Below are 9,152 nucleotides of genomic sequence, written 5' to 3'. Positions count from 1 at the left end.
AAAACCTTAGTACCCATACCTGCAACTTTTAAACCTTAGTACCCAATGTTGTTGCTGTAGGGAAACGTCAGTGCTTAACTTCGTAATTGTGTATGGTTATTATAGTATAGGAGTGTTTGATAACTCTTTTCATTTGTTCAAGCATGTAATTGAGAAACTGGTTTTAAGATAAGAATGTCTTTATTGATTTTGCCTAATATATTGATATGGTTTGTTTACATCCTAGCTTAGTTAGAAAGATATAGGCAGTCTTTTTTATGGTTGCAAAACACTGATAAAGAAGTTCACGGACAAAAGGAAATTTAATAAAATGGTTTTCTAATTAAAAAAATTTAAAATCACATATATCTCACCCGCCCACCACCACCACACACACACATATCTCATCGCCCTTTCCATTAATCATTAACACAATGAAGACTCTCACACTTCTTCCTGTATGTTTTTTCTCATCTTGCCTATGGTTTCTCTTGTTTTCGTCACTTTGCAACATCTGTTTTTGTAATCAAAACTCAGATCCTGTTCTATGCATACCCACGGAACGGTTGGCTCTTATGGATCTCAAGAGCAATCTCACAGACCATGCAAACCGTCTATCTTCTTGGGTAGGCAAAGACTGTTGTAGTTGGTCCGGTGTCGTCTGCGACAATATCACTAGTCATGTCCACGAGATTCATCTTCGTGGACCTGACTTATTTAATGGAGTACTTATTCACAACGATTATGAGTTTCAAGAAGCAAGGAAACAAGCGTTAGGAGGATCCATAAGTCCATCAGTGATCAACTTGTTACATCTCAGACACCTCGACTTGAGCTGGAACGATTTCGGGCGCAGCTCGATTCCAGCATTCATCGGTTCTTTCCAAAATCTTATATATCTTAACCTCTCATACTCGTACTTTGGTGGGAAATTCCTCACCAACTTGGAAATCTATCAACATTGCGTGTCCTAGATCTTTGCGACAATTATGATGCCAAATCTAAAAGCTTAGCATGGCTAAAGAATCTTAAAGGATGGCAATACCTGGATATGGGTGGCACCAATCTCACAAAAGCTTCAGATTGGTTTCTGGTAGTCAGCAACCTCACTTCTTTGCTAGAGCTTCATTTTTCCTATAGTTGGTTAAATCAGTTGCATAGTAATCCAACAACAGTTAGTTTTCTGTCCCTCATTGTTCTAGATCATTCATATAACCACTTTGTCAATATGTTTCCTGGGTGGATTTTCAGCCTCCGTAATTTGACTTTATTAGGTATGACTGCTTGTTCTATTAGTGGTGTACCTGCCGGAACTCATGGTGGTTTCCATAGCATGCCTTCTTTAAGGACTCTTCGTCTTTCAGGAAACACTTTTGTGAATTCTTCATCCTTACTGAATGGATTGTCTGGCCTAAGTAATCTTCGTTTTCTTTATCTTACTGACTGTGATATTTCTTCACCGATTCTAAGCTACCTACATAACTTGCCTTTGATTGAATATGTTGACTTAAGGAACAATTCGATTGTTGAGGAGATACCTAGATCATTAAGTAATCCTGGCAACATCATTGCTCTTGATCTGTCATCTAACCATTTTTCTGGCAATGTGTCAGAGCTTCTTGAAGGGTTTTGTGAATGTGAGTCACCTAAGTTGGAAGTATTAGATTTCAGTCGTAATGATCTGATTGGTCAACTACCAGAAAGACTAGGAAAATTGAAAAATCTGATCCAGATTGATGTTTCTTTTAATCAATTAACAGGGGCCATTCCTGAAAGTATTGGACGACTCAGTAAACTATCATCTCTAGCGCTTAATCGCAATTCATTAACGGGTATTCTACCTAAAAGGCTAGGAAATTTGAAAAATCCGTATCTGATTGATCTTGCTTACAATCAATTAACAGGGACCATTCCGGATTCTATAGGAAGTTTGTCACTATTGCAGGAGTTATGGTTCAGTAAAAATCAATTCTCCTGTTCGATCCCAAATACGATTGGTGGCTTATCATCGTTGAACTTACTGGATCTTTCATTCAACATGTTGAATGGAAGTCTTCCTGAAAGTATTGGACGACTCAGCAAACTACAAGATCTAAGTGTTTATCACAATTCATTAACAGGTATTTTGACCGAAAACCACTTTGTCAATCTAACATCCTTGACATCTTTGTCGGTTGGGGATAACAAGTTGGTGTTTAAGCTAAATGTTAACAACTGGATTCCACCTTTGAAACTCCAAACGTTGAGAGTAGGTTCTTGCAGTTTAGGCCCTTAATTTCCTTCATGGATTCAATTGCTAAAAAACTTAACATATTTAGATGTATCCAATGCAAACATATCGGACACCATCCCCAATTCGTTTTGGACTATATTCTCTACTGTAGATTACTTGAATATATCCCACAACAACATTCAAGGAAAGTTGGGAGATGTTATTTCTTTTACACCTCTTGCAACAGTAGATCTAAGTAACAACCGACTACATGGTACCTTACCTAGTAATTTCGGTACGGTGACCTTCCTGGATCTTTCTAACAATAAAATCTCAGGATCTCTAGAGCAGTTCGTGTGTTCTGGCATTCACGAACAGCCTTGGTTAGAATTTCTTAATCTAGCAAACAATAACATGTCAGGTGTTTATCTCAGATTGTTGGATGAAATATCCTTATCTAGTCATTCTGAACCTAGAGAAAAACCAATTTTTAGGTATAATCCCATCATCTTTAGGAAATATTTCTTCCTTACGATCAATGGAAATGGATGATAACAGGCTATCCGGCAACCTACCACGATGGTTACTGGATTCCACCAGCTTGTCAGTCATTGAGCTTGCAGAAAATGAACTGATGGGCAAAATACCATCATCAATAGGGAGAAATAATACAAGTCTGAGAGTTCTAAGTCTCCATTCTAACAAGTTGGAAGGTAAAATCCCAGATGAAATATGCCATCTTAGCTCTCTTCAGATCTTGGATCTTGCTCATAGTGATCATTCTGGGAACCTACCGACTTGCTTTACAAACTTTTCCGTCATGTCTGGAAGTGAGACAACAGGTCCGATTTTTAAATATACAATAATTACAGAATCGTTGGTGACAAAGGGAAATGCTTATACATATAGCACCACACTTTATCTAGTCACTTCATTGGACCTTTCTGATAACAGGTTTTCGGGGTCAATTCCTGATGAACTTGTTGGACTTTTGGGGTTGCGGTTCCTAAATCTGTCACACAATAATTTAACTGGAACAATTCCCAACTCCTTCAATCAAAATGGAACGCCTGAATCGTTAGATCTGTCAATGAACCATCTTGAAGGAAATATTCCTTTGAGCATGTCACTATTAACTACTTTGGGTTGCTTGAACTTATCCTACAACAATCTTGTAGGAAGAATCCCAACAGGCCGTCAACTTCAAACATTCAGCCAATTGTGTTACACTGGAAATGCGCTTTGTGGGGATCCTTTACCAGCATGTTTACAAGATAATGGCGACCCCAAGGGGACTACTGTAGGTCCCAAAACCGCCGGATCCGACAACGAACGGCTTTGTTCTTGATAATTTTGCTCGAGACGGGTGCGGTAAATCAAACGACCGAACATAATATAAAGATAATATAAAGTATAAGAACGATCTCGTTATTGGTTGAAAGATTTAATATATTAAACACGAACCGACCCACCCAATGTGAGCTCCCATTGGGTGGATGATTTACACTATGAAAAACACACAATAAAACTAACAACATAAGGCTCTATTTATAGCCAAACAACTAACATTCTAGAAGCTTTCCCCATTGAAGCTAAACACACGTCCCGAAGCTCTCGTCTCGTATCCGGACCTCTCGTCGACATTATTTTCTTGACCATAAATATATAACGGGTTTCATACTTTGATATCGCAAGTCACATTTTAACCTTACAATCACCCCCTTGACTTGTGATCTCAAAACATCGTCGAACCGTGTCTCTCATTTTCACAAATCAACCCGATAACCGAAGCTTCTTCAATCACCCCTCAAGGTATGATCCACCTAATTCATTCATGAAGACGTTCTCACTTCTTTATCCATCTCGGATCTTAAGCAATATAGGTTCAGAAGAGCTTGATGAAATACCGGGGACAACGATCAAATGGCAAAGATTATTAATTTGTTCGAAGTTCACCTTTCGGGTCCAACTTCTCGAATGCATTGAAAATAATATAGAAATAACATGCTTTGAACACGGTTAAACAATGACGAAAACCCAAACAAATTTGACTTTCTCCAGTTTGGTCAACCCAAACATTATTAATTTCACCGACCAAAAAATATTTTGAAAACACTAGCCCAAATAAACAAGTTCAGCAGCCCACAACAATTGTTTATAATAGGGCCCATATCAGTTGTGGCCCATAGCAGGTTATATGGCCAACCCAAAAGAAAAATTAAAAACAGTCCATTACCAGCTTAGGCCCATGTTAAAAACAGTCCATTACCAGCTTAGGCCCATGTTGATGAAACCTAGCCCAAAACAATAACCAAAATAATGTCTAGCTTGAGAACGAGAAACCTATCAACATTTTTTAGCAGCCAACATTCTGGTCCCCTGACTTTCCACCGGAAATCGTATTCCGGTAACATCCATCTTCACCGCTATTCTTAATAGTTACCAGCAAATCCAAACCGGAAAGTTGTGTTTCAGTCACCACAGCCGCCACTTCCATCTTCCATTATGAACCGTCGGAAAAACCATGTTCGGATTGGAGAACCGAGCTCCGACAGGCCACTCTCCAAACACCATCATTCATACAGGTATCGGAGATCCAACTATCATCCATCATATTCACCACCCCGCCGACTGTTAGATCTAACCACCAGGCAAACCGCCGCCGGCGGAGTCTTGCCGGAGAGGCAGCTCCGGACTCTCCTTTTCTCCAAACCTCTCATACATACAGCTTAAAACCGGCTACGAATCCGGATCGGCAAACGAGACGAACTTCAAACACCTTTATTTTCTTAGATCTTCAAACTTTATTTCAAAGCTTCTAACTTTATTTTCAAAACTTCAACGGAATTAACGTCTCGGTTCGGGTAATAGCGGAAATAGAACCCGAATATCAAGAACAAGTTGAATCAATTGATTCGACTCGCTCTGATACCAATTGTAGGTCCCGAAACCGCCGGATCCGACAACGAACGGCTTTGTTCTTGATAATTTTGCTCGAGACGGGTGCGGTAAATCAAACGACCGAACATAATATAAAAATAATATAAAGTATAAGAACGATCTCGTTATCGGTTGAAAGATTTAATATATTAAACACAAACCGACCCACCCAATGTGAGCTCCCATTGGTGGATGATTTACACTATGAAAAACAACATTCTAGAAGCTTTCCCCATTGAAGCTAAATGCGCGTCCCGAAGCTCTTGTATCGTGTCCGGACCTCTCGTCGACATTATTTTCTTGACTGTAAATATATAACGGGTTTCATACTTTAATATCGCAAGTCACATTTTGGCCTTACAACTACCGATGGGCATGATGAATCTAATGGCATCGATTGGATCCTAGCGATAGTTACACTTGTTGGATTGGTTGTTGGTTTCTGGAGCATTCTTGCCCCGTTGTTCTTTAGCAGACAATGGAGAATTGCATATTATCATTTTCTTGAAAAAATCTGGTTGAAGCTTCAAGATTTCCTCTATCGCCTATTCTTCCGTAAGTCTTGACCAAAATTTTACTTTTGTATTGCATTCTTATTTAATCTGACCAAACCCAAAAACTTTGCATCAGGTATCAGTTGTGTTTTAAACTGATTTTTATATGTTAACATATATGTTTTTGTGTGCGATTAAATAATGAGTTCATTCGAAAATTATGGTGTGATTCATGTGTTGAATTTAGTTTAGTGGAAAAAATGGTTTCCAATATTATTTTATACAAACAACTATATTTGTAAACTGTTTATCCATGGGTTCGGGTATTCTTAAAACCAGGGAGTTTCGGAAAGAGGTAAAGAAGTGCCTCAAGTAGACCAAAGATGAATGAGATATGTTTCCATAAACTGATGTGCTTGAAATGAATATAATTTTTGAACTTGGGTAAGAATTTGTTCAAAATTGGTGGGTGATCGATCAAACCTTGAAATTGCTTATAGAAAGTGAGTCAACACACGTACATGATAAACTCCTACTTGTATTTTAATCAAACACCTCGATCCAAGCACGCACGACAATGTGCATGCCCGCGACGAGCGAACACGATTGCCCATCTAAAATTTTGTGATCTGTGAAGCAAAATAAATACAATGTTCGAAAATATTGTGCAGTTTTTTATCGAGTTTCTCACACATAAACGTGTAAAATATGTTAAACGTTTATGAATATGGAGAATTATAAAACAATTAACAAACAAACATGCAACATTAATAAAAATCTAAGCAGTTTAGTGCAACAATTTGAACTCCATATTTGTTAGTATATATGAATTTTATAGTTTATCCCATTTATTAATTAGCATTAATATTTGTTCTACAATTAATACATATGGTTCACATGCAGGTCTCACAAAGAGGTCTAGCTAAGTCCATATTGATATGCTATTGGTATGTTTGTAGTGACTTGTTATCCATTACCTTAAGATGTAAGAAACAATAAAATGTATTATATATAATGTACATGAAATGTAATCGTGTCCCACAAAATATTGACATGTGGAAAATATAATATTGAATGTCAAAAACAAATATCTGATATTATTTAATTAATCATGTGAGACAAGTCTCTAAATGTTGTCAGGTTCATCACATATTTGTTTAATTTACTCAGTTGACTTATCATAATCAAGATGAGTAGATTAGCTGCGGAGGCAGAGACGGTGTGTGTAGCGTTGGTGACAGCCGCGGTGGTGAATGTCGGCCATCTGATGATGCGGTTGGGTTCGTAGGCCTTGTTCGGGCCGGTTTATTATATGAAGTCAAAGAGGAGATGGGTGCGGGCAGGCGGGCCCAAGCCTAGTTCAGATTTCTTGTTCAGTAATTTACAAACCCTAGTTCAGTCTCTATTTAAACAATGCTGTGTACTTGTAATCTTTTGTCACTCAATAAAGAATACCTAGTTGCCATCCGTGGACGTAGGTCAATTTAGACTGAACCACGTTAAATCCTCGTGTTTGTGTTCAGTTTCGTGTGCGAGTTTAATCCTAACAGATGCGTTGCCGCTTACAACTTTTGAGGCGTCAAGGGTTTATAATTGGAAAACTGATCAGTTAGAAGGTTATGATCCATGTGAATCCGGGTTTGGGTCGTCTATTGATCCTACTGGGCTATCGCCTTTTTAGTTTACCAGGCTACAATCCTTTTTCCTACCACTTCTCTTGGGCCGAGTGATTCTACTGATGTCGGTTCCAGAGATTCACATTTTGTTTGGTCTGCTGATTTTTCGGCTATATGCCGGCATGCCAGGGTGTATAAGCCGTTCGAACCAGCTGAACGCGAACATGCCGGCCAGTTTAAATAGACATGTACTTCAAACCATATTTTACTAAAACTGGCAGCGTAACAATTAAATTACCAGACTCACTTTTCATTCTCTAAGCCTCTCGTTAAATCCTTTCCTAGTCTTAAAGAATACAATAAACGTACATTACATATTTTACTAAAATCATCAGTTGTAAAATGGATAACCAACTTGCTCAACTATAAATAATAAATTGTAGCAATTATAGCATATTAGTTGTGAAATGCATAACCAACTTGCTCGATTATAAACAATATCGGTTGGGCCAGAGATCATCCCAATATAACCAGATTGTAATCATGCCACAGATTAGATTTTGGTTTGGGTGGAAAATAATGCTGCCAGTCACTGGTAAAAAAAACCAAAGATATTCAAAGTTAGAGATAGTTTGGGGATTTTGGAATCTGAGTGGTAAAGTTAATGTTGACCAAAAAAGTATTGGTCAACAGTAGTCAATGACAGGAGAAGGGTCAATGCTCGAGGTAGAGGGTATTGGTCTAACTAGACTCATAAAAGCGGATTTATAAGTTGTATTTGTTATTTGGCTGGTTTAATTTCTATTATAAAAGCATTCGATGTGATGGATTTTAGTTGGGCTGCTACCAAATAAGCTGAAACTTAATAAAATCCAAGGGCCGATATTACCTGCGTAAATGGTGTGGGAACTGTTGGGCTGGAACTACAGGTGCATAAACCGGTTAATTTTAAACCCGGTTAGAGATCAACGGTCAAATAACCGGTTAGATCAATTAATTAGGTTGGGTCGGCCCGGTTTTGAGTCAAGAAACCCCTACCCGGTATAATCGGTTTTGGTGGTAAATAACTGGTTTTAAAAAAATAATTAAAAAAACCTAAAAACCTGTTTTGGTTAACTGGTGTCAGTTCCGGAGCTCAATACTAAAAGCCAGTTTCTAACCGCTGGGTATTGCGTATAAACCGGTTTTCTTTGGATCGGGTACTAACCAATTAGGAAATCGGGTAGAAACCGGTTAACCGGGTAGGATGTGCACCTCTAGCTGGAACTAGGCCTAAAATGAGAGCATGATATTTGCGTTTGATACCAAGCGGGTTTGTGTTTACTATGGTAACCACTTTAAAAATGATTGTTGGGGTTGGGATAAGTTTTAGGCTTGCTAATGGGCTATTATTATTTGCAAGTTGAGAAATTGGGTTAAGCAGTTCACATATTAGATTTTATTTTCGATCTCGAAGGATATTAGGAGTAGGTGGGCTATCAGATGGGACACACCGCACATCTAAGCTCATATGGAACAGTTGGTATGAGCCAGTGGTTAGTTATCAGTTGGCCGTTCTAAATCTAAGGTGGCGGTTTGGTACAAATTTGGTTTTTATATGGGCCAAACAATGCTACGGTAATGATGTTTGGGCTTGGACTACTTGGGATAAGAACTTAAGATAATTTTATGTTGTTGGGCCTTGATAAACTCAAAGATGAGATCTTGGCAATCTATTTTGTGTTTGTTGGAATATAGCAAATGGTTTGCATCTTACGGTCAATGTGTATACATTTCAATAATGATGTTTCTAATCAACTTTAACCATCAGGTCAAATACAATCAGCGAAGAAGAATTGACCAATCTCCAATTTTTTATTTATTATGTGGAATTTAGTTATGAGACTTGTATCTTGGTTTTGTCTTGGGACT

At 38.1% G+C, this 9,152-nt stretch overlaps 1 pseudogene; it reads left to right on the top strand.

The window, feature by feature from the left end:
* Positions 1-367: 367 nt before the first annotated feature.
* Positions 368-7,306, top strand: LOC143614984 (receptor-like protein EIX2; annotated as a pseudogene).
* The last annotated feature ends 1,846 nt before the right edge of the window (positions 7,307-9,152 follow it).

The sequence above is a fragment of the Bidens hawaiensis genome, unplaced genomic scaffold (genome assembly GCF_021521415.1).
Source record: "Bidens hawaiensis isolate Kalapana, Puna unplaced genomic scaffold, B.hawaiensis_p1.1 tig00002306_1, whole genome shotgun sequence".
Taxonomy (NCBI): domain Eukaryota; kingdom Viridiplantae; phylum Streptophyta; class Magnoliopsida; order Asterales; family Asteraceae; genus Bidens; species Bidens hawaiensis.
Note: the sequence above shows the minus strand (reverse complement) of the source record. Positions and strands in the feature narration are given on the sequence as shown.